Genomic DNA, 27,795 nt, shown 5'->3' with positions numbered 1-27,795 from the left:
GATATAAGATTCTTGGCTGGCATCCATTCTCTTTCAGAGCTTGGTACATGTTGTTCCATGACTTCCTGGCTTTGAGGGTCAAGTTGAAAAAATATGCTGATACACAATACTCCCCCTAAACTTGATGTAATTCCTCTTTCTTGCAGCTTTTAAGATTCTATCCTTATTCTGTATGCTAGGCATTTTCATTATAATGTACCTTGGTGTAGATATGTTGTAATTTTGTACATTTGGTGTCCTGAAAGCCTCTTGTATTTGGTTTCCCAATTCATTCTCATGCTTGGGAAATTTTATGATATCATCTCATTAAAGAGATGGTGCATTCCTTTGTTTGATACTTTGTGCCTTCCTCTATCCCAATAACTCTTAAATTTGGTCTTTTGATGCTGTCTCATAATTCTTGGATGTACTGTTCATGGTTTCTTACAATCTTCACTGTGTGACCAACTTTATTTTCCTGATTGTATACTTTATCTTCATTATCTGATGTTCTTTATTTCAAGTGACACAGTCTGTTGGTTATACTTTCTATTGAGTTTTTTATTTGGTTAATTGTTTCCTTCATTTCAAGGATTTCTGACATTTTTTTTTCAAAGTCTTTCTTTCTTGAAGTAATCGTTTACTACCTGGATTTGCTCTCTTATCTCATTGTTAAAGTGATCAATTTTTGCCTGTATTTGCTAATTTAGGTCATTGTTTAATTCACAGATCATTTAATTATGAACTTTCTGAACTCCTTCTCTGACATTTCATCAACTTCTCTGTCCAAGGCTTCTATAATTGTAGTATCCTGGTTTGTTTTGGGAACTTTTCTCCCTTGTTTTTTCATGTTATCTACGTGTCTTCCTTTCTTGCAGTGTGGATCTGAGATATTATAGTTTGTACCCTATATTCTTGTAGTACCTATGCAGACTGTCTGTACCTCACCTTGACGTTGGGATTCCAGACACTACTCATGTCCCTCAATGTATGCTACTGCAACTAGAGACAGCAAAGGCAATAACTGAGGTAACTTGAGATATAGTGGAGGTACCCCAAGATGGATGAATTGTCTTACAGAGATGGGGCTGCAAGGGTGGGACTTATACTGTTTTGGGGATGCCTACTCTGAGATGCAGCTGCTTCGAGGCCCGCTCTGTTGTCAAAAAGGTAGGGCCTACTAGGTGGGGAAGGCTATGGGATGTCTGCAGTGTCTCAAGATGGAAGTGGGTTAGGCTTGGGCTCCCAGGCATGAGGGTTGGCAACTCAGACCTATCCTGGGCCTGGGTCCCACATGTCGTGTGGGTGGATCTGGGCCAATCCTGATCTTCCACGGTGGTCGGAAGAGGAGGTCCTGTGCTGGAGCTCTGGTGGGTGTCTGCTGGTTCCCACACAAGTTGGTGTGGGCGGATCTGAGCCAGGGCTAAGCTCTGGGGGCATCTGCTGGTCTGAAGAGGTAATCCAGTGCCAGAGCCAGAGCTCTGGAGGGTGTCTGCAGGTGGGTGGGTGGACCTGGGCCTCCTGTCAAGAATTTCTGTTCTTTATATGACACTAAGAATGAAAAGATAAGACATAACTGGAAGAAAGTATTTGAAAATAATATTTGGATAAAAGTCATATCCAGAATATCAGACTTTCAAAACTTTATATAAGAAAACAAAGTTTCATTAAAAAAAATTAAGACACTTTGCCAAAGAAGCTATACATTAACAAGTCAGTACATAAAATGATGCTTAACATCATTTATCAATAGGAAAATGCAAAGTAAAAAACATAGAAGATACCATAAGATGCCTTTTAGAGTGGCAAATATTAAAAGGAGTGGCCATATCAATCGCTGACAGTGATTCAGAGAAAGTGGAACTCACAAACATGTTGGGAAACAATTTTTTAGTTTCTCAAAAGTTAAAAATGACACATAATAATATCTATGATGAAAAACCCCATAACATCCCCCTTGCACCTCCTGCATACAAATTACTTATTGTATGGTTCCATTTATAAAAATTCTAGGATATACAAATTGTTGTTCATGTGACAAGAAAGCACATGAGTATGCTAGGGATATGACTGGGATAGAGGAAGAATTTCAAAAGTGCACTAGAAATCTTTTTGGAATGTGGCTATATTCCCTATCTTGATTGTGGTAATATTTCTTACATGTAAAGAAAGCTCAAAATTCATTAAATTCTACACTTACCAAAGGTTTTTAAACCAGTGAGATTTGCACAATAATCCAATAATATTATTTTTCAAATACATCACTGTCCTCAACTAAACTTAAATTATCAAGACTGACACAAATTTAACAAATTTAAATCAATATTATAGTTATCCTATTTTATTTTAACAAGCAATTGTTAAAATAAGCTGTTCAACAGCTTTCTTTTATTTTGCTGGTTGATTCTAAATGTTTCTGTGACTTCATAGTAAATGGTTTGAAAATAAAAAGTGACGCAAAAAGCCTTGTGAAGTCTTATTAACTGTTAACTTATTTTACCTTTAAGCCACCTGCTGTACCTCTAAAAGTTGATTACAGGATAAAGGCGTAAGCAACCCAATAAGAAGAGAATGATTTTTGGTTCCGGATTTGTAGCATGATATTTTCTTTTTTCCCCAGGAAACTGTTCAAATTACCAATCAATTGTAAGTGTTCTTAGGTTTTAGACCTATATAAAGCTTGATTTGTGAGTCAAATTATAAAAGAAGTTAACTGATAGATATTTACAGAATAAAAATTATGCATCAACTCATTTCATAAACCAGTGAAGGGTATGCATAAATAAGCTCACTTTTTCCAAAAGATTCATTTTTTTGAATGAAATTACTGTCTTAAGAAGAAAACCTCACAATAAGTGGGGAAGTAGGGAAAAACAGAAGTACTTTAGATTAGAAATTGTACTATTGTACTTCTAAGTACAAAGGGGAATGAAGGGAAGAGAGGGAGAATGGGAACAAAAAAGTTAGTAGAATGAATCGGACATTACTTTCCTATGTTTATATATGAATACACGACCAAAGTAATTCCACATCATGTACAAACAGAAGAAAGGAAAGTTGTATTCCATATATGTATGTTAAAATAAATTCTACTGTCATTTATAAAAATAAATTAAGAAAATCACTAAACAAAATTAAACCTATTATAAATTGTATATTTGTGGCACTATACACCTCAATTTAAAATATGTAGAATTTTAAATTCAGCTATAAAATTTTCAATAATTTTTCCTAATGAGAAATTAGAATGGCAGCCATTAAGAAGTCCAACAACAACAAGTGCTGGCGAGGATGCGGGGAAATAGGTACACTTGTTCATTGTTGGTGGGACTGCAAAATGGTGCAGCCAATTTGGAAAGCAGTATGGAGATTTCTTGGAAAGCTGGGAATGGAACCACCATTTGACCCAGCTATTCCCCTTCTCGGTCTATTCCCTAAAGACCTAACAAGAGCATGCTATATCGATGTTCATAGCAGCACAATTCACGATAGCAAGATTGTGGAACCAACCTAGAAGCCCTTCAATAGATGAATGGATTAAAAAATGTGGCATTTATACACAATGGAGTATTACTCTGCAATAAGAAATGACAAAATCATAGAATTTGGAGGGAAATGGATGGCATTAGAGCAGATTATGCTAAGTGAAGCTAGCCAATCCTTAAAAAACAAATGTCAAATGTCTTCTTTGATATAAGGGGAGTAACCAAGGACAGGGTAGAGACGAAGAGCTGGAGAAGAAGATCAACATTAAACAGGGATGATAGGCGGGAGGGAAAGTGAGAGTTAAGGGAAATTGCATGGAATTGGAAGGTGAGCCTCAGGGTTATACACAATTACATATAAGAGGAAAGGAGGAGTAGGAGAGAAATTATATAAGTGGAAGAAACGATTTATAGTAGAGGGGATGGAGAGAGAGGAGGGGAGGGGAGGGGAGGGGAGGGGGGACAGTGGAGAATGGGATAGACAGCAGAATACATCAGTCACTAGAAAGGCAATTTGTAAATCAATGGAAATGTAACTGATGTGACACAGCAATCTGTATACGGGGTAAAAATGGGAGTTCATAACCCACTTGAATCAATCTGTGAAATATGGTATATTAAGAACTATGTAATGTTTTGAACAACCAACAATAAAATAATTTAAAAAAAAAAGAAATTAGAAGAATGTACAGAATTACATGTCAGAATATATCCATAAGGTATGCCTTAATCAATTTAAAAATTATTGACATTTGCTGTGCATTTTTATATTAATATTTTAAATCATGTATTTTACATTTATAGAACATTTCAAGTCAAACATGAACATTTAATCAGAAATACTTGATCTGGGGAGGGGCTGGGGAGGCAGGAGGCTGGAGGCGCTGGGGCCGTTTAAGCATCCTCCCTCTTGCCCCCAGCCACACAGTCTGGCCCTGGCCGTATCCTGACCCCTTGAGTGGCCCCCTTGGGCCCAGTGGCTCTGCTGGCACAAAGGAAGTCTCCGAAGGAGCCCAAGCCCATATGAAGGCCTCGAGCCTGGCCGCAGGTGCTTAGAGACTGAGATCCTGGCCCAGGTGGAGGAGCGGAGGATTAATGCATTCAAGAATCGATTCCAGAGTTTCATGAATCATTGGGCCCAAGCCAATGGCCACTACAAACCAACTTGCTATGAACACGCTGCGTTACAGACATGTATTCCTCATTGTTCTGGCTCTCGAGGCCAGTGCCCTCCACCATTGACTGGTGACTGCTGAGAAAAGATAACGGAACAGATTTATGGAATGGGCCTTTATGCCCTCTTCATCTTTCCACAGTATTTCACAATGTATCATGGAAAAAGAGTCACTTAAGGACAGGGGAGCATTGGTTTCATATGTGTGATAGAATGGTGATTTATTTCTTCTTTAGCATCTTATGCTCCATGGTGAAATCTCCATGAACTTGGACCCCTGGCATCTCATATGCGTTGGTTTATCTGGCTCATGGCAGCTTGAGGAACTATTTATATATTTCTCTACCTTTAAAAGTATAAAGTTGTGTCCGCCGAGAACTAAAAAAAAATAAAAGTATAAAGTAGTTGAGCTCTTCTTCTATCTCACAATGAGATTTTCTCCTACCTTGGTGGAGACATCAATGAATACCACCGACAGTCTTCACGAATTTTCCTGTGGGGGGCTTAATTTATTGCTTGGGAGTTGTGTTCTTCAAGAGTGATGGCATCATTCCCTTTGCCCATGCCATCTGGCACCTGTTTGTGGCCACAGCAGCTGCACTACTATGCCATTTGTTAATACCTATACCAAAGTCCTAAGGACTTTATTCGACATTTAGGACCAGTCTGGACTAGGTCTCCAAACAGTATTATTTCAACTGTGACACTTGGAAGTGGGGTAAGAGCTGAAAATTGCACAGAGGGGGGGAAATGAGCAATGCACTTACTTTCGTTATCTTTTGAATATACTTACTGTGGAAGTATAAAAGCTGTGTTCTGCAAGTTCCACCCTTCACAGCAAACAAATAAGGCAATGAATTCATTATTCATTCCATTCTATATCATGAAGGCCTCTGGATAGACTTTGGCCAATTGATATTTACAAACCAGAATTTTGTATTTTAATCTTACAGATTTTACTACTTGATTTTTCTAAATTAGTAGGTCAGGGTATAAAAGTCAGTGCAATAACAAAACTTCCCTTTTAAGAAAAAATAATTGTTTCTGTCACTTTCCCATTCATTGTTTAAAGAACCATGAACAGAACTTACACTTTTACCATGTTTCATCTTGGTGTAACATGGTTATTTTTTAAATATAAACTTCAGTGTTTCATAAATTTTTAAAAAATACTTCATTGATATGCAACTCTGTGGTTCGTCATTAATATTGTGAATTTTTGTAGCAAGCAGTAAACATTCCACAAATGAACAACCCATTATACCTCTTCTGATAGCTTTATGAAGTGTGGAAAAATTGCCAATTTTTAAAAACTGCAGTTTTCCAAACTTTTCTGCCAACCTCTGACTCTGAATTTAGTGCTGCTTTAGGCCATATATTTGACACAGTTTGACTTATGAGTGATGGAAAATTATTTTGATATCATTAACTTTTTCAAAAGATCCAACTTTTCTCTCTATGCCTTTGCCACTCTTTCAATAGTGGGTGAATATTCTGTGTGTGTTATGCTAGCATTGTTGGGTTGGCCATCCCGCTGAAAACTCCTCAACAGCATTATGAATCCCAGTGAAGAGTGGTATTGCCTGTTTGGTGCCCAATGGTTAAGTCATTGTCACTTAGCTTATAGTATCAGTTTCACATTCATTTTAAATTGTGGAATCAGATTATAAATTCACATTTCTGCCTTTCGTCTGCATCTCCCAATATACTTTTTTTTTTTAACTAGAAAAATATTCAGAGAATTGTTTGACAGGTAGAAACTTGTGTCTGTAGACCATGAGTTATATATCCTGGATCAATGGAGTAGTGTACATATATTTTGTTTGTTTGTTTTTTGTTTTTCCCTCAGTGTCTTGTATTAAGGTTAATTTATTAGTTACTTTGTTGGTTAACCTCTCTGTTGGTGTTGTAAGAAACAAAATAACCTTGCCTTTAGGTCGGGTGCCAATACTACCTGTTTTCTAGCAATGGACTTGCTAAATGGAATTGTTGATGATTAACTTATTAATTCAAATTTTGTACTGATATAGCTTTAAAAGAGAGTTTATTTTGGATGTATGTTTAGCACTCTCTGATTTTGGTGAATTATGGGGAATTGAACTGATATTTGCCAATAAGTTCTTAAATAGGCAAGGTACCTCCAGACCACCTCTATAGGCATGATTCTGAACATATGCATGTCCGTTGTTTTACTGTGTATATTTTATTTTTAACATACTTTTTTTTGGATTGATTTAAAATCTGCTTCAAAGTAACACTGTCAAAATCACTAAAATGTATATAAAAATTGTGTAGATTAGAATAAAATTGTTACTTAGATTTATAAAAAAATAGTTAAACTGTACTTAGATTTCATAAAATTTATATTTGAAAAAACAGATAGATGCATATGTTCAAGATTTTCCAAAATATTTAAAGTTTTTCAATAACTAAACAAGTATTTAAATTAATTAGTATCAAAAATTCAGCTCTTACTAACACTTACGACATCAAAATTATTAAAACAATATAAGGTCTATAAAACAACATGTAAAAAATCTGGTCTCTGTTATTAACCAGCTCTTGTAAAAGGTTGGGCTAAATTTATGGAATTTATTTCTCCAATAATTTAACATACTTTTCTCCCCTATAGCAGTCTCAAAGAAACTCCTTCAAGGTTGAAGAAAAACCCTTTGAAAAATCACTAGGCAAATTAGCTCTAAGGTCCTTTTCCTAATTCTTCAAAATGTTAATATTTATGTTATCACTTAAAATAGATACTGAAGTCCATGTGAATAAAACTGGAGTTTTGTCTATAGAAACAAAGACCCTGAAGAAAGTAGAAAACTATAATGGACAAACTCAGAATAAAGGAAACTACCATAAGACTTTATAATCTGATAAAACCTTTTTCTGACTTTGAGAGAAATGAGCATTTTCGTATTCTAGAAATGATAGTCTAAATTATGACTTATTACTTCAAATTTGTTCTGTGGCTCACTTTCTCTTTTCAATGATATGTCTATAACAACAGTGTATTTATTTAGGCTCTTCTAATTTAGTTCAAGAAACAAATTCTGAAAATCAGAGAATAAGACATCATTTAGTCTTTGAGGAGTTCATGGTCCAGAGCAAAAATGGTATGAAATATGAAATCAAAAAGCTGAAGTATAGTAATATAAGAAATTTAACATGAATGGTTAAAAATAATTGATAAATAGGGTATGCTAATAATATACAAACATATTCATAGTTTTTTAATCAAATACCTGCTTCTGACATTGTCAAATTTCTAGTTGAGATTACAATCTTAAACAGAGTGTTTTACTGATATTATTTTAATGGCCGCTATTTCTAGCTTCTCTGCTTCTGCTCTTAGCCCCTTGAGAGTATTCTCAACATAGCAGCCAGAGTTAATGCTTTAAAACATGTCAGGCAATGTCAGTCAATCCTCTACTCAAAACTCTGCAGCGACTTCCCATTTCATTTAGAATGAAAACCAAAATTCTTTCAATGGCCTACAAAATTCTGCATGAATTGTCATCTTAGCATGACCATTCCCTTCCCATTCATTAACTTTCTGATATAATTTCATGCTCTAACACTCTTACTTGCTCATTTTGTACTCTCCACATGGATGTCTCTGACTTCCTTGAACACACCAGATGTGTGAACACACCAGATTTTGTGCCTTCATGTTACCCTGGCTTTTCCTCAGCCTTAATGCTATCTCGAGATCCATCCCATGCTAACTTTTAATCTCTTCCAAGTCTTTACTGAAATGTTCTATTTTTAATGAGACCTTGTCTATCCTATATTGAAAACTAAAACCAGTTCTGTTTACTTATCCTTTTCACACATTCACAGTTACCTTTGTTCTACTCTGTTTTCCATAGCAGATATCACTTTCTCACATATTGAAAATTTACTTACTGTGTTTACTATGGGTTCAACTCTATTGAGGTTAATTCTCAGAGAGGCATATTTTTGTCTGATTTGTTCACTGATTATCACAAGCACGAAGAAAAGTGCTAGGCACATTGGAGGCATTCAACAGATATATACTGAATACATTTTTTTTCTAGAATAAGTGGTATTTCAAAAAATGTTTCCAAAGTATTTCATTTATTTTGAGAAATATGATTAGCTCTTTAAAAATACATCTTTAATTTTCTAACAATCAATCAAATCTTGATAAATAATTTCATTTGGTTTTCTTTTTTGTTTTGAAAGTTTGGAACATAAGTCAATTATCAGGGTTCACCATTTATTCCCCAAACTTGGCTATATCTTTTTTCCTTTGCTTTCTCATCTAGATTTCCCATCTTCTTAAAATCTTTTAACTTCTGATTTAAAAAATAAAAAATCAGTTAAGGAGGACTGAGTCAAGTTAAATGCTGAAAAACTCAGAAGTTAAAATATATGTCAATATGTCAACGTAGAAGAATTGTTTAAAGAGAGAGTGTACTATACTAAAACAAACACTAAGCTCTTGCACATAAACTTTAGGTTTTAATGCCAGAGAACAAATGATTTGCTGTATGAGAATGGATCTCTTTCTTAATTTCAAAAACGGGAATAGGATTGTAATGAACAAATGAAATTGTTGCATTTTGATCAGAATTAAAGGTATTATTATTATTACTGTTGCTTCACAGTTTAATATGTATTTAAAATCTATATTAAAATTCTTAACTACTGTAAATTTTTGCAGAATATAGTATATAATTTCACATTACCTCAATGAAGTATTCTTTTCACTTAGCAAATGTTTATGAACAACTTCTAGGAGATCTTCACACAATATTTAACCTATACTTGTTGAATAAATTAATATGTAAATCCATGAATTTACTTAGCTGTAATATAAATGAACTGAAGTCTATGAAGAGTCAAGTATTTCAGGTCAACTTTATTTAAAGAATATTTGTATCTGGGTATGTCTTTGGTTGCAGGTACTCAAGAGGCTGAAAAAGAGGATTCCTTGGGTCTAGGAGTTTAAGGGCTCCCTACACAACAGCAAGAATCCATTAAAAAAAACAGTCTTAGTAATTGTATTATTGATAATGCAATAAATCATAGGCATCTCTTTTTGTTATTTTACTTGTTTTGTATTGATTGATTGATTCTTTTACTCCTTTAATAAATAAAAGTGTATTGATACTGCCAGATAGTACCAGTCTGCTAATCTTATAACAGAATTTGACCTCTATCTGCAACAGAAAAAACATTCCTACTCTAATGATACGTACATTCTTATTTGGGTAAACAAAGTAAAGTTGTAATTATTAATTACACTAATTACTAAGAATGTCAAAATGTGATAATGCCATAGAATAAAAATATATAAGCAAAGGGTAAGAACTTATAAAACAGGCTGAGATTAAATTTTGCTACTAATGTAAAAAAGTCTGGGAAAAGGCCATTTAAACAGGAAATGAAGGAATGGGCCACAGAGTCTCTGCGAAGAGGAAACAGCTTAGAGATAGAAGCACGGTCAGAATATTCAAAGGCTAGACCCTAGGCCAGGAGGCTACTGAGGCTAATATGGAGTAAAAAAGCAGAGTGCATTAAGCAGAAGACTTGACATATCTAATTTGTTTTTAAAAAGGATAACTTATCCCAGTTCTTAGAACAGACTTATATAGATATTTTAATGGCAAAAGTAATGAGACAAGTTGAGAGGCAAAGACACTACGTAATAGATGATGGTGGTCTAGACCAGGTTAATATTGTTAAGGTAGTATACAAGGATCAGATTCTATCTATATTTTGATTAGCATGAACAGAGCAACCATATAGAACTGTACTCACATATGAAACAGTATCCTTCAATTTCAATTTCTATTTATTTTACTTTGAGCAAATAGAAAACTATAATCACCCTTAAGAGATTGGCTGAGTTCAGGGCTGTTGTGGTTTTAGATATGAAGTGTCCCTCAAAAGCTCATGTGTGAGACAATGTAAGAAAGTTATGAGGTGAAATGACTAGGTTATGAGAGTCTTAACATAATCAGTGAATTAATCCCCTGATAGGGATTAACTAGGTGGTAACATAGAGAAGGTGAGTCCATGAGGGCTAGTCTTTGGAGTATATATTTTCTTGTTGAGCATGGGCAAGCTCGCACTCTTTTCTCCCTCCTGTGATGTCCTGAGCTGCTTTCTTCTGCACCAAGCCCTTCTGCCCTGAAGGTCTGTCTCAACTCAAACCTAAGGAATAGAGTCATCTGTCTATGGACTGAGACCTCTGAAACTGTGAGTCCCCAAATAAATTTTTCCTCCTATAAAATATTTCTTGTCAAGTCTTTCGGTCACCACAGCAAAGCTGCTGACTAAATAAAACAAGGGCAACACAGGTTTTAAGGAGATAATCAAGAGCTTTGTTTGGACATATTATATCTGAGATTTCTATTAGCCAGCTAAGTGGAAATGTTAACTAAGCAATTAGATGTAAAAGGCAGCAGATAAAAATCTGAGAGTCATCAGGGGTGTAGATCAATGGCATTGTTTGTGCTTAGACTCTGGATATGAATATATGTATGTATATATGTATTTATATGTATATATGTGGATATACGCAATTATATAAACATATAATTTATGCAAACACTGATATTATATATCATCATGACCTATATCAGTGAAAGAAAAAACATTTTTATTCTAATGGTACTTATATTCTCATTTAGGGTAAATAGTAATTACTTATAAAAATGAATTGTCAAAATGCAATGAAATATATACATATATACAATGTGTATATGCATACATGTCTCTCTCTCTCCAAATACTATATATATATATATAGTATTTGGATGTTATATACAGTGAAGGAAAAAATATTATGGTTTATATGGATAAAGAAATTTAACACTGGAACACAGTCATTTACAAGAACAAAATTAAAATAATTTTCCATTATCTATTATGATAATTTGATTATCCCTAAAGAATTCTATCAGTATTACCATTGAAAGGTTTAGTCTTCAATAAATTATTAGTATAGATGCAATTTAACCAATAAATACTAGCTTAAAAATCAGTTACAAAGGAGAAATTTTGACTTATAATGTGCTCTACTTTTGGCATTTACATTAATTGCATTTGAGAATATAAATATATATTTTGGGTTACTCAAAACCATATTCATTTAATCAGAAGTGATTTCTTAATGTATGAATTTAATAATAATTCAGCTTATAATAATCAAGGGTATCATAAGAAATAAAGACTAATTTTGATTTCTGCTTCAATTCCTTACACACAGGTAGATAGATTTTTTAAATACCAAGCTTAAACTAGCTCTTTTTCTGTTTTCCCCCACGATGCATATGCTGCTACATTAATAAGGGAAAAAATGGGTCAAGCCCTGTTAGATATTCAGAATGTGGGTGGAAATTCTTTGAGGAGATTTCTGGGGATGCCTATAACATGGGAATTGCTGTTGAGATTCCAGGAGAAAAAGATAAAATTCTGTCAGTAGCAATATTTCTTACAAATAAACCCTTTCACACCCACAAAAAAAGGAGGAGGAGGACAAGGGACCAGAGGAGCAGGTTAGAAAGGTGCCTGAAATCTAGCAATTAGCCAATATCATCACAAAGTATTAGTGCAGAAAATCCTACAGGAAGCCTACACATTGCACATAATGTTTCTTTTAACATACTTGTTTATAGGAGAGAAAAGGTTCCAAAATACAAAATAAGTGTTAATTTTAAAAAGGCAATTCATAAATTATTCTGTGAATCATAATCGTTAATTATTATATAATAACTGAATGTCATATAATATTGACTATTTTTCTTTGAAAGAAATGATAAATTTTATCTATAGGAGTTTGATATCCTAATTCTGAATATGTCAGATTCAGTGAAAAGAAATCAGACTAGCATTCCTGGAGACTGAAATAAAATTTCTTTATAATATAAAGTATCTAAACATCTTTTTGTTATTTTTATTTGTTTATAGGTTCCTTTGATATAAGATCTTAAGTGGAAACAATAGTAGTTAACTAGTTTATCATAAAATAGTAAATGCTGGTAGTATAGACTAGACTTTGAGCTCATTGGAATGTATACTATATCTAACTAGAGTTTATCACACAATAGTTCTAACTAAATATTCAGAGAGAAATTGAACCTGCAGTTAACCCCTCATTTTTTCTAGAACCTGGGTTTGGCTTTTAAATATTATTTTAAACAGTGGTTTGAAGACTTAGAGGGCTTCTGTTTACATTGAGAAAGAGTAAGCAAGATAAACTTCCATGCGGGTAGGAAAGATGGTGGAATGAGACAGACATCATTACATGTATGACTGCACATATGGTGCAGCTCCACATTGTATACTACCAGAGAAATGAAAAGCTATGCTACATTTGTGTACAATGAATGGAAATACCATTCTGCTGTCATGTATAACTAATTAGAACGAATATTTTTTTTAAAAAAAGATAAACTTAGTACATAACATCTAATTTCTACTCCTTCTTCACATTTGATATAGAAAATGGAAAACCTTTACCCATTTATCTAGGCATCCTTACAATAGTAATCAAATATCTACTATATGCTAGGGACTGTACAAAGTTTTGAAGGGTGAAGTCAACTAAGACATAGTCATACTCTGAGTAACAGATAATAGATGGAAGCAAACAACAGGATAATGTAAGAGCTTTAATAAAGGTTGCATAAGTTGTGATAGGGAATGGAGGAGGGACATTGAGTCAAAGTGTGAGTATTTGGTTGATTTCCTAGGGGGCATAGTCTTAGTCTTTCATAAGTAAATAACTGTCCAGAGTTCAGGCAAATGAAAAAAAAATAATATTACCTAATATATATATTAATGGTAGATAAAACATTATGGTTTAATGTAAAATCAGTTTAATATTACATAACGGGTATAAGAAGACTAATATGAATTCATAAGAGTCTAGAGAAAAGGCCAGCCAGATCCTCAAAAGCCTCTTGTGATAAGCAAAAGTTTAGCTTCACTCTGAAAACTATCCTGCATCACTGGAAAGCTATAAGCATTTTGCCACAGAGAAAAGTGTATTTGTGTAGAAATTACTGAGTTTTAATCTGAATAGTGATACTTTAGCTTGATTAGTGACTTCTCTTTATTATTTTATTTGTATAACACATGTGCATAACATGTCATATTTAAAAAGTGATCTTCCTTTTCATGATTATTTGCTGTAATGCTATTTTATTTAAAGAACAGAGCTACTTTTTTCATGTCATAAAAACATTTTTCCTTAATATCTTAATAACTCTGGGCCCTAAGATTTATTTATTATAAATACTGGTTTAATATCTCTTTCCTGATAGACTAAGAAGGGATTATATAGATTTTTTATTCAGCTATAATCCCAGCATGTAGTCTAATATTTGCCCCCTAAATAGTTTCTTGCATTGAATTAAATGAGTAACAATGCTAACAGATAAAATGAGAATATATATTCCAAATATAATTTTAGTTTATAAAATGTTTAGTATTTCCCAGATAGGAGATTTACCTGTCTGACTTTGTAGAGGTTTACCTATTTATTACATAAGCTCTGTCTTATTCAGAGACCTTTTCTTGGGCATTTGGATATTCTCCATGCCAAGTATATTTCCTCATACACAGCAGGCACCACAATGAACACTGAATTATGCATTAAACTTAGACTGTACACCGTATTAACTCAGGAAAAAAGAATAAAATACTAAAGCAGATGATCCAATCCAGCCCCTATTGGTTTCATTTTTACTTTAAATAACAGGCAAAAAAATGGGAATGGAGAGAACAGGAAGATTATACATGTAATTATGAAAATATCATTTTGATTTAATTAGCTTATGACATTAGAGAAAATACAACTATTGTTTTCAGTCTTTTAATATCTTAGAAGCTAAAACATAAAGAGCTCTACTAAAATTTTTACATGTAATAAAATGTCTTTAATTATATATTATTTACCCAAGATAAAATAAAATAAAGTCTTTCTAGGTATAGTCATTCTAGTACTGAATAAGCTGCTATTCTTATACTGTACCATATGGATATGTTCAAATGACGTAGGCAATAAAAATGGATTATCTCAAGTTTGTTAAGAGGTAATTCATTTTTTCATAGTTAATATAAATATCATTTACATTTCAAATACATAAGTTACCTTCCATGAGTCAGTTTTACAAACTTTTTTCAGTTCTGTAAACTTTAAAGCCAAATATCCTAAGAATAAATCTGTAACACTACTTGGTAACATTTGTACAGAAGTTAATACAAAGGTCTATGGTTACATTTTTATTTGTCGGAAAACAAAAACAAGAGTTTATCTGAAATAAAGACAGAATAGTGTCAGTAATAAGGTAAATAATCAGCAACACAAATTTAAGTCTACAGGTAATAATGATAACTCAGTGATCAGCTTTCTATAAATTTCAGGCTTCACAATAAAAGAGCTAAAAATTAAACCCTGGAAAATTCAATATGCTTTAATGAGGAAAAAGTAGATTCCGAAAAGCTAGCAGCATACACTTATAGAAAAAGAAAGTGAAAAAACAGGAGACACATAGGAAAGAATTTCCGATTGGTTACTAACATTGATAAAATAGTATTTTGATCTGAAGTTAAGAATTGATGGAGGAACTAAAACTAATAAAAAGTAATTCTAGAAGAAAAAAGAAGAGAACAATATAGCTTAGTAGAGCAATTTTTGGAATTGTGGTAAGCTGTCTCAGACCATCAAGATATTTTTAAGAAAATACACTGGAAAACTTGTAACAACAGAAATGGATCTCTCACAATTCTGGAGGCTAGGACATCCAAGATTAGGTGCCAACAGATTCAGTTTTTGATCTCTCACAATTCTGCAGGCTAGAAAGTCCAAGATTAGGTGCCAGCAGATTCCATTTCTGGTGAGGGCATATTTTCTTAAGAGGGAGACTCTTACTACACCTTAACATGGCAGTATGGGCTGAAGGCTGTATCCTCAAATGGAAGAAGGGCAAGGCAGCTCTCTTCAACCTTTTTTTATAAGGGCACTAATCCCTTTTGTGAGAATGCTGCCCTCATAATTTAATCATTTTGTAAAAGGTTCTACCTTTGAATACTATTAGTTTCTAACACAAAAATTTGGGGGCACACCAATATTCAAACGAGAGTATAAGCACAGTCTTCATTATTTATACTGACCATGGGAAAGAAAGTCTGTAACAAAAAGTAGATGCCAGAACACTGCAAGGTAAGAAGAGTTAAATGCAGTGCCCCGGACCCCAAATCTCAGAGTGACTATCTGTACATATTAACAAATCAAGCAGGTAAGAACAGGAAGTAATGGCTGAACATTATCCTAGTGTATATAAATGTACTTTACCAAACTGTTAATAAAATGACATGAACAATTATAAATATGAATATGCATTGTATCATATAATTATCACATAATATTTATTGTAACATGATAACTATAACATGATTTACGATGAATTTATATAATCATAACTGTCATAACACACTATGAGGTAAGTATTAATAGTACCTCATGTTAATGATGAGAATACAATCTCAAAAAGGTTAAGTTACTTATCTAAAATAGGACAGTTAGAGCAAGGCATGGTCATACATGTCTATAATAACGATAACTCTGAAAGTTGAGGCAGAAGGTTTATAAATTTGAGGCCAACCTCTCAGCAACTTAAGAGGTCCTAAGCAACTTAGTGAGATACTGTCTCAAAATAAATAAAGTAAAATAAAATTAAAATAAAATAAAAAAGGCTGGAGATGTAGCCCAATTAGGTTCAATCCTCAGTACAAACACACACACACACACACACACACATAGCTAGAAAAAGACAATTAGGACTCCCAAACAGGATTGTTTCTAAAATCTAAACTGCTTCTTTACCTATTGGGACTTTAAATAACCTAGATCCAGATGAGTTCAAAGGGGAAGGAATCCAGTTAGAGATTAAAAAAAAAAAAAAAACAAAAACAAAAAGGTGTGGAGATTTTGTAAATCTGTGAAGTTTCTAACAAAGGGTAAGAGGGAGATTCAAGCAGGGTAACTGGAAAGTTTTAAAAAGAAAGAATTTTCAAAGGTGTGAATGAACTTAGGAGAGTCAAAAAGGGATGAAGAGGTACCTGAAGTTAAGAGGCCAAGAGTCATTTCTGAAATGCCCCAAAGCCAGAACTACTTCTGTCAGGAGAGGCCTATGAACAGTGATCTTCAAAGAATGTGGCCACTGTGAACACATACGCTGACCTCAGTCTCCTCTGCCCTTTGCTTTCCTTCCAGTGCTTTATATTTGCCAAATGCAACCATGAGACAGAGGACAAGGAAACATGTTGATACTCTTAAAGTCATCTTCCAGGATTACAGATAAATGTAGCAAAGGACAGAGGGAAGACAAAGAGGCAGATGGAGACTATCCAGCACATCTGGCAGAAATTCAGAAACCTGACTGTCAGCCTGGAAAGCTGAAAAGAGCAATTTTTATGATAAACTAGGGATGTGGTAGCTTTCTGAGACCATGCATCATCCCTTCTTCAAGCTCCAATTAATTTCCCAAGTCAGGAACAACTGTAATTATTTTATGTATTAGATAAAGGCTTGAAGTGCAGACACTAGCTCTTTATTTTTATGTGAAACTTAACATTCCCCAACTATGCATCCTTTTTTCATAGTATCTATATTTCACATTCTGTCTCATTCATAGTAAAATGAAGTATAAGTTAAGGGATGACGTTCTCAGGGGCTAAAATTCCTCTAAGCAAACTGACAGGATCCTAGAAAAAGTCTTCCATCGATGACACTAGTTTCTGCTTGGTTTGAACCATAAACAAATGCTTCTGTCTCCCATATATATGCCAAAACCCAAGACTAGGTTTAGGTCGAATGTGTTAGAACACATTTAGACATGTGTTAGACACAGTTTCTGTCTTGACTGAACACTTTTTATACAGTGGATAGATATTTAGTGTAGCCATAGCATAATGGTTTTCAAAAAATTTTAATGGAGACACATAGTCAGAAATATGGTATAACTACAATCCCATAGAACACATAACATCACAGTTTATAATTATACATATGTACATATAGTGTGTACATACATATGTATATGTACATATATAATTGTTTCATTAGGAACTATACATGATGTATTTTGATATTCATATTTTAATTTCATTTCATCAAATGCTGATTGACAATAAAATAATTTCATGACTATTGAAAGGATATACTACACACTATTCTAAGCCAAATTCTTACAATATATCTGGTAGATAGGTTACTACTATCCCCATTTTAAAGATGAGGAAACTGAGAAAAAGAGGAGTAACTTATTCACTGAGTAAATGGCAGAGCTGGAATTCAAAAAGTAGTTCAACTCCAGATTTATATGATAAAGAAAGAAAAGAAGAGGTCAGAGAGTAAATCTGACAAGTCTGAATTAGAATTAAAAGACTCCTACTGCTAATTACACATTAAGGAAATAGTTTAGTATGACTAGTTCTGGGCTCATTAACCCAGTAAATGAATGCATTTGTCCAAGATAATACCACACACAAGAGAGTAGGAACAAGGAGTCAAACAGATTCTGGCTGAAAAGTACTGAAAATCCTTTGAGAGAATATAAATACTCTACAGAAATTGGGAATATGGTTGGGTTGAACTCTTTGTCTCTTTCCTTATTTTGGTCAAGTCAGATTGGTGAGAATATTTTAATGGTCTTACAAAATTTAATGTCATAATATTAACTTCAATTTAACTTGTAGATGTAGAAAGTAATTCTAACTTTGAAAGCATTTTAAAATATTTCAGAATCCCATTAAAATAGGAAGCCAGAGATCAATAAAGCAAAGTAGAATTTCTGATAGGATAATCAGGAAAAGAAAATCTAGGCCCAATGATCATAAGCTTCCACATAAAGTGGCAATTCTTAACCTTCTAAGTCCTTTTTCTGTGTGAGAATCTATTCCAATTTTGATTTCCTCCAACTTTACTCTACAGCCAGAATACTGTCTTTAAAATGTATGTATGATATCAGGTCCCTGTTTCAAATACTTTTTAGAAAACTTCTTGGTTCTTATTAGTTATACATGATAGTAGAATTCATTTTGACATAATTATAAAAGCATGGAACATATCTTATTTTAATTCTGACTCAAGTACCTCTTCTTCCCTTCCACTTAATTCCACCTCCTGCTCCCTTCCCTCTAATGATCTTTCTGCCATTCACCCATAGTCATTTTTTAAAATTAATTTCTTGTGAATGTACATGATGGTGAGATTCACTGTGGTATTCATATATGTACATAGGAAACTTATGTCAGATTTATTCCACTGTCTTTCCTTTTCCTATACCCCACCCCTCCTCTTTGTTAACTCCATCAAACTTTTTTTAAGTCCCTTCTTCCTTACTGTGGGTTAGCTTTCATGTATCAGAGAAAACATTTGGCCTTTGGTTTTGGGGGACTGACTTGTTTCACTTAGCATGATAGTCTCCAGTTCCATCCATTTACCGGGAAATGCCATAATTTCATTCTTCTTTATGCCTGTGTAATATTACAATGTGTACATATACTGTTTTTTCTTCTAAGCATTCTTCTGTTGAAGAAAACCTAGGTTGGCTTCATAGTGTAGGTATTCTGAATTGTTCTGATATAAACACTGATGTGGCTGCATTACTGTACTATGCTGATATTAAATTCTTTGGATATATACCAAGGAGTGGTATAACTAGGTCAAATGGTAGTTTCATTCCTAGTTTTTTAGGAATTTCCATACTGCTTTCCAGTGTGGTTACAACAATTTGTAATCCCAACAACAACATATGAGAGTACCCTTTTCCCCACATCCTCACTAATATATTGGTGCCCTCCCACCACTCTTAAGTACAAAGTTGTCAACAAGGTTCTATATGATCTAACCTCTATCATTCATTATCCTGGCCCATTTTAAAGTTCCTTAAATACCATTCTCTTCCCTGCTAAAGATCTTTGAATGTTCTATTCTTATTACTACAAATATTCTATCTCACCCTACCATCCATCTCTCCTTTACCGAGCTAACAATAATTCATCTTTCACACACTCTAGAAATCTTCTAGACATTCTTGACCAGATTAGATTCTGATTTTGTATTGCTCTAAAACATACTGTACTCATTAATAGACATGATAACTGTAATAATTAATTGTGAAATTATCTATTTCCTATCTATTTTCAGCTTACATTGTAACCTTTGTGAATACATGGACTACATCCCTCCTGAACTCTCAAGAACTAGCAGATTGCTAAAAATTAGTATGATACATGTTTATGGAATAAATATATATTCCACAAGTTTTGAAATTATGTTTGATAAACAAGAGTGAAGTACTTTTATCTCTACAAAAAAAAAAGAAAAAAAACTGCATCTTGCAAAGCTGAAATCCTCTAGACAACATGCTGAGAGCCATAGCTAAGTAAGAATGACGCATGGCAATTTCCTTGTCAGCCTACCCCATGTTGCTTAAAGGGAGGACTCTCCATTGTGGAAATGGGTTTGTTTGAGTAAGGTGACCCTGCTCAAGGACCAGGGTGGATCCGGGTTTAGGGAGGATCCTGCTGGATTAGGGTGGGTCCAGGTTTAGCATGTATCCTGCTGGGAATAGGGAGTATCCCGCTCCTTGGGTTTAGGGCAGTTCCAGGTTCAAGGTGGACCCTGCTGGGAATAGGGCGTATCCTGCTGCCTCAGGTGACCACCCGCTCCTTGAGTTCCCGTTGAGTTCTCGCGGGATTCAGAGAGTATTTTGGGATGCAGAGCCCAGTGGAAGTGTGGATTTCCCCAGAACGTGCGTGTAGAGTGCCGGTATGACTTCGGGAATAAAGAATTGCTGTTTGAATCTACAAGGTTGTGAGTGGCTCGTGATTTTGTGCCCAGCTAGACTGCGGCAACAACAGTTATATATTTAATAATATTAAGGGAAAAATAAACATCCTGTTTTAGTAATCTTTGTTATCAAAAATAGTGAAAAAGTGATAGACCATCATCAATAGTTCAAAAAGGTCTATTTAATTTTTCCAAGTTGTCTTTATGATTGTGTATATTTATGAAAATTCTTCCACTTTGATGTGCATAGCTGAACTGACATCCTATGGTTAGTGAGAATAAGAGAGTCTAAAATTTAGGTGGATAAAGTTTTAAGATAGTATATTCTTTATTTCTATTATTTTCTTTCTTTTTCTTTTTTTTTTTTTTTTACAGTACTGGGGATTGAAACCATATACCCCTTACCACTGAGCTACATAATAACACTTTTCATTTTCTACTTTGAGAAAGGTTCTCATTAAATTGCTTGGGGTCTTGCTAAGTTGCCGAGGCTGGCCCAAAACTTGCAATTCTGCCTCAGATTCTCAAGTTGCTGGGATTATAGGCATATGCCACCATGCCTGGCAAGATAGTATATTCTTTTATGTTTTTTTTATGCTGGCCCAAGAGTCAAAATGCCTAGTTTTGAGACCTGGGTCTGCAAGAGAAAATTACTAAATTGCTTCTAGTATAATAGTTTAGTGTGGTTGAAAGAACACAAACAACAAATCTGAAGCCATGAAATCTAGACTTGTCTGTTTCTGTATTAATTTGATTAAAAAACAACAGCAGTTCAACAGGCAGAGAAGGTGAATGTTAAACTTCAAATGCTAGAGAATAGAGTATACAAATTAGAATAAATCACATGATTTAGAATAGATTATATCATCATACTCTTAACTCCCAAATTAAATGATCGGGCACAGTGGTGCACACCTGGAATCTCAGAAGCTCAGGAGGCTAAGGTAAGAGGATTGAGAGTTCAAAGCCAGCCTCAGCAAAAGCGAGGTGTTAAGCAACTCAGTGAGATCCTGTCTCTAAATAAAATACAAAATATGGCTGATGATGTGGCTCACTGGTTGAGTTTAATCCCTGGTACCCCCTGTGGGACGGAACGATGGAACAAACTTCAAAAAAAAGATGAAAGGCAGAGCAAACAAAAACACCATGGTAAAAACTCCGAAATGAGAAAATAAGCCTAAGTTCCATGTTGTTCCACAGAACCAAATATTGCATTGAAAGGGAAGGAGAGCTGGTCTTGCTTTGACCCTATAGCCCCTCCCTCTCCCCTGAGTTGAAATAATGCCACACAGTATTCCAACCAGGACCTACAGTTTCTGCAGTGGAAAAAGAGAATCAATAATGCAGATATTCAGGTTCCAGAGCATTCCAGAATGTTTCCCAGGAAGTCTACTACATTCTCACTTCATGAGAATCAGGGAACACAGCAAGAAACTGCTAGCTATACCACCTGGGATCAAGTAGAAAAAAAGGAAGAAGGTAGACCCTACAAAAACGAGTGTGCAGATTTTGGTGACATTTCAATATACTTGTGGTGCTCAATCAGAGATACCAGTTAACAACAGTTCATTCATAGAACTGAGCTGGTCAGTACCAGGAGAGGAGAGAAGTACTATCTGGTTAAAATCTGCAGATGGCCAGCCTCCAAATCCAGTATCAGACTATACCAGGGCCCTGCCCAGACAAGACCTGCACAGTACAGTTTAAAAATAGCATAAACTAGGTCTGCAACAAGTGGACACTTAATCAGTACCCACCTCTATAATCTAAGAGCTTACTCTCAGACCTCTTCCAGGGAAGAAAATAACCACCACATTAAATTTGAACAAAAAGCAGGTACGAGTTCTGCTATGCCTGGGAGTTTAATCACTACTGTGCACAGTATTAAAGAGGACACCTAGATTCCATCTGAGGAAGGGGCCAAATCTAAACTGTGCATTTCTACCAAGAATAGCAGATGGTGCATTGATCCAATTCCACCTAAACTCAGAGTTCCTCCTGAAACCTTATATAAATGCTAAATTAAGGGGCTGGGGATGTGGCTCAAGCGGTAGCGCGCTCGCCTGGCGTGCGTGCGGCCCGGGTTCGATCCTCAGCACCACATACCAACAGAGATGTTGTGTCCGCCGAGAAGTAAAATAAATAAATAAATAAATTCTCTCTCTCTCTCTCTCTCTCTCTCTCTCTCTCTCTCTCTAAAAAAAAAAAAATGCTAAATTAAAATAACTGAACCTTATGGCCAGGGGATATACCCTGTGGACTAGCCTGGCCTACCCAGAGCAGACACTGGTAATACCCTTAAAACCACTCAGCCTGATAGCAGAATGGTCTTGATGGATAACAGGGCATGTTCAGCTGGCCTAGTCAGAATCAAGCTTAAAGTATTATAAGGGAAGATGTTCCATATAAGCTTCAGTACAAATCTATCTCAGCCAAGATCTCTGGTGAAAGCCAGAAAAGGTGACTGCCTTTTCAAATGTGTAAACACCAACAAGAGGATACAGGATTACAAAAAGAGACAGAAAACTATAACACTTCCAAAAGAAACTAATGAAGCTATAATAATGGACCCTTAAGAAAGAGAAATCTATGAAAGAATTCAAAATAATTCAATTAAGAAATTCACTAAACATCAAGAAAGTACAGCTAAAAAAATTAAATGTAATTTGGGAGACAATACATGAATGGCACAAGAAGTTACACACACAAACACACACACACAGTTCCTTAGTCTGAGAAAAGAAGCCCATATATAGTACAGAAAGTATAGAGACCCACAATTAAATTTATCCAAAAGGAGATCACCAACACAGATAATAATGAAACTATCCAAAATCAAATACAAATTCTAAGATCATCAAAATATAAGAAATATGTCATACCCAATAAATAAATAAATAAATAAATAAAAACAAAATACAATGATCAGTGAAATTCTCAGCAGAAACTCTTAGGCCAGGAGAAAGTGGGATGATGTAATTGTTGAAGAAAACTATCAATCAAGAGTAGTTTACTCAGCAAAACTGTCTTTTAGAAATGAGGAAGAAATTAAAAGTTTTCTAGACAGAGAAAAATGAAAGGATTGTCACACCTAGGCCTATGTTCCAAGAAAATCCATTCTTTAAACTGAAACAAATTTGCAAATTAATATAAAACTTACAAAAGGGGAAAATAAGGGGATCCAACATGGCGGTGGGCAGAGAGGCAGCACTTTCAATACCCCCTCAGTGATAGGGTCAGAAAGACGCATAGATTCTACCAGCGGAGAATCTCCTAGCAAAATCTCTCCCACTGAAAAGAGACCAGCCGGGAGCTACTAGGATTTTTGGAAGTGACAGTTTGCCCCAGACGAGCAAATCCCCGCCACTAGACGCAGAGGTCCAGATCCGCCAGCCGTGGTCCGTCGGCCGCAGCGCCACCACCCGGCCGCCCGCCCGCAGCTAACGTGACTGGGTGGCTAGCCTCCGAGACGCAGCTTGGCAGGAAGAGGTCTTTAGCCAAGCCTTCATGAAGTAGCGAGCCGGGAGCTGAGGCCAACCGGGGACGGACCAGTCCCACCCTGCCCTTCGGACACTCTGGCAAGGAGCTTGGGGCCCGCCATAGCAGAGAGGTGATGTCATCGGAGTTCGGCTGACAGAATTCCTTCCCAGCAGAATCCACTTTAGCAGGTGTGTGACTCCCACCCCATCCAGATAAAAACAGCCAGGAAACCTGAGGGACCTCTCCGGGGGAGTGTCTGTAGGGAAGCAGAGGGGATTCCTGACCCCCAACCCCCCATATCACCAGCAGCGACTCCCAAGGTCTTAGCCGCCAATTTACCACAGCACTGGGGCTTAAATGGGACTCGCAGTGGAGCTGCAAGTGTAATCAGATCTCTGGGGAACCGCTTCTGGTGAACAGGACCTGGCTGGCTGGCTGACAGGAGGAAGGGGGGTAAGGGCCGGAGAAGTGAAACAGCTCTGGACTGACAAGACTGAGAGTCTCCCAGGAGCCGCCTTGCAGGGATTGCTATAGGCACGTAGAGGGCAGAAGCTCCACTCGGAGGGCACAGCTCCGCCTACTGGAAGAGAAGAAAATGGTTCTCTAAGACTTCAATTTTTTTTCTTCTTCTCTCTCTGTTCCTTTCTCCCCTTTTCCTTCTTTCTTTCTTTCTTTCCCGTTTCAAGTTTTATTGTTCTTTTCATTCTCCTCTAATATATCTCTCTCTCCTTTCTTTTTAAGAGCACCCTCCTTCGCCTACCCCCCAACTTTCATCCCAAGCATTACATCTTCCATTACGTGTAACTGTCTAAATGCAAATAGGTGAATGTCTCAAGGCTGTCTATAGGGCTCCTAAATACCTAGCTACTACCAACACTCTGATCCAATCGCCTGTTAGTATCCCCCTTCAGCAGAGCAATCTTCTAAAGTAGCCAAGACATACTAACCCTCATACCATCATAGCACCTAACCTAAACATAAAGTCCTAAGAACAAAAAACAAATCACTATATGCATGCAGAACCTGGAAGACTTTTATGAATTGAATGAATCAGCTTTAAAGTACAATAAAGCCCAACATTTCTAGGCATAATCTCCCACCACAAAGGAGAGACAACAGAGATATACAAAGCCAAAACAAATTTATAGGAGAAAGCAGTTACCCAGCAGTCAAACAGAGCTGGAAAGTAACGTGAACAACATGAAAACACAACGGAAAAAAGGATTACAAATAATGCAAGACAACTTAAATCTACAGGAGGACCTAGAAATCAGAAACATGGACAGGGAAAGAACTCAAGGCATACCTAACTCAGATGGAACGGAATATTAGAGAAGATATGAGACAGCAAGTCCAAGCAATGAAAGTATATTTTGAAAACGAATTAAACAAATTCAAACTGCAAAGAACGAGCTTTACCAGGAGATAGAGATTTAAAAAAAAAAAAAACACTAATCCTAGAAATGCAGGAAACCATAAACCAAATTAAAAACTCTAACGAAAATATTACAAATAGACTAGATCAAGTAGAAGTCAGAACATCAGATAATGAAGACAAAGTTTATCAACTTGAAAAGAATATAGTCAACACAGAAAAGATGCTTAAATCTCATGAGCAATCTATCCAAGAGATATGGGATCTCATTAAAAAAAACAAACTTGAGAGTCATTGGGATAGAAGAAGGCATAGAGGTTCAAACCAAAGGAATGGACAACCTATTAAATGAAATAATCCTAGAAAACTTCCCAGAGATGAAAGATGGAATAGATTGCCAAATCCTGGAAGCCTACAGGACCCCAAACATCCAAAACTGTAATAGACCAACTCCAAGACATATAATTATGAAGATAGCCAACATACAGAACAAGGACAGAATATTAAAAGCTACGAGAGAAAGGCGGCAGATTACATTCAGGGGTAAACCAACTAGGTTAACGACTGATTTCTCATCACAAACTTTGAAAGCGAGAAGATCCTGGAACAACGTATTTCAAACGCTGAAAAATAATGGCTTCCAACCAAGAATACTGTATCCAGCAAAATTAAGCTTCAGATTTGAAAATGAAATTAAAATATTTCATGATAAACAAAAGCTAAAAGAATTCACAGCCAAAAAACCAGTACTGCAAAGCATTTTGAGCAAAATACTACAAGAAGAGGAATTAGAAAATAGCGTCCAAAACTAACAGTGGGAGGTATCTCAGTAAAGGGGGAGAAAAATAACCAAAGAGGAAAAACTAGCCAAACTAAAATAAAAAATAAATAAATAAACATGACGGGAAGTACAAACCATATTTCAAGTGTAACCTTAAATGTTAATGGCTTAAATTCACCAATCAAGAGATATAGGCTAGTAACCTGGATTAAAAAAACAAATCCAACAATAATCTGCCTTCAGAGGACTCATATGATAGGAAAAGACATACACAGGCTGAAGGTGAAAGGTTGGGAAAAATCATACCACTCGCATGGCCCACAGAAGCAAGCAGGAGTGGCCATACTCATATCGAATAAAATCAACTTCAAACCTAAGTTAATCAAAAGGAATAAAGAAGGACACTATATACTGTTAAAAGGAACCATCCACTATCAAGACATAACAATTATCAATTTGTATGCACCAAACAATGGTGCTGCAACGTTCATAAAACAAGCTCTCCTCAAGTTCAAGAGTCAAATAGACCACAACACAATAATTATGGGTGACTTCAACACACCGCTATTGCCATTAGACAGATCCTCTAGACAAAAGCTGAATAAAGATACTATAGAACTCAATGACGCAATAAATAACCTAGACTTAACCGACATATATAGAATATATCAACCATCATCAAGTGGATACACGTTCTTCTCAGCAGCACATGGATCCTACTCAAAGATAGACCATATATTATGCCATAGGGTGACTCTCAGTAAATATAAAGGTGTGGAGATAATACCATGCGCCATATCTGACCATAATGGAATGAAACTGGAAATCAATGATAAAAGAAGGAAGGAAAAATCATGTATCACCTGGAAAATGAACAATATGTTACTGAATGATCAATGGATTACAAAAGACATAAAGGAGGAAATTTAAACATTCTTAGAGATAAACGACAATACAGACACAACATACTGGAATCTATGGGACACAATGAAAGCAGTTTTAAGAGAGAAACTCATTTCCTGGAGTTCATTCCTCAAAAAAAAGAAAAAACCAACAAATAAATGAACTCACACTACATCTTAAAACCCTAGAAAAGGAAGAGCAAAACAACAGCAAATGTAGTAGAAGACAAGAAATAATTAAAATCAGAGCGAAAATCAACGAAATTGAAACAAAAAAACATTGAAAAAATTGATAAAACTAAAAGTTGGTTCTTTGAAAAAATAAATAAGATCGACAGACCCTTAGCAATGCTAACGAAGAGAAGAAGAGAGAGAACTCAAATTACTAACATACGGGATGAAAAAGGCAATATCACAACAGACACTACAGAAATACCGAAGATAATTAGAAAGTATTTTGAAACCCTATATTCCAATAAAATAGAAGATAGTGAAGATATCGATAAATTTCTTAAGTCATATGATCTGCCCAGATTGAGACAGGAAGACACACACAATTTAAACAGACCAATAACAAAGGAAGAAATAGAAGAGGCCATCAAAAGGCTACCAACCAAGAAAAGCCCTGGACCGGATGGGTATACAGCAGAGTTTCACAAAACCTTCAAAGAAGAATTAATACCAATACTTTTCAAGCTATTTCAAAAAACAGAAAAAGAGGAAGCTCTTCCAAATTCATTCTATGAGGCCAACATCACCCTGATCCCAAAACCAGACA

At 35.3% G+C, this 27,795-nt stretch overlaps 1 protein-coding gene and 1 pseudogene across 3 annotated transcripts in view; one reads left to right on the top strand and one right to left on the bottom strand.

Moving 5' to 3' along the window:
* Positions 1-27,795, bottom strand: part of METTL15 (methyltransferase 15, mitochondrial 12S rRNA N4-cytidine) — a 235,173-nt gene that overhangs the window by 88,386 nt on the left and 118,992 nt on the right. The window lies entirely within an intron of this gene.
* Positions 1,274-23,990, top strand: LOC308634863 (monocyte to macrophage differentiation factor-like; annotated as a pseudogene). The gene is made up of 4 exons: positions 1,274-1,477; positions 4,442-4,992; positions 5,034-5,356; positions 23,850-23,990. The product of its transcript is annotated as a monocyte to macrophage differentiation factor-like (transcript).

The sequence above is a fragment of the Spermophilus citellus genome (assembly GCF_964194105.1).
Source record: "Spermophilus citellus genome assembly, chromosome: 2".
Taxonomy (NCBI): Eukaryota; Metazoa; Chordata; class Mammalia; order Rodentia; family Sciuridae; genus Spermophilus; species Spermophilus citellus.
Note: the sequence above shows the minus strand (reverse complement) of the source record. Positions and strands in the feature narration are given on the sequence as shown.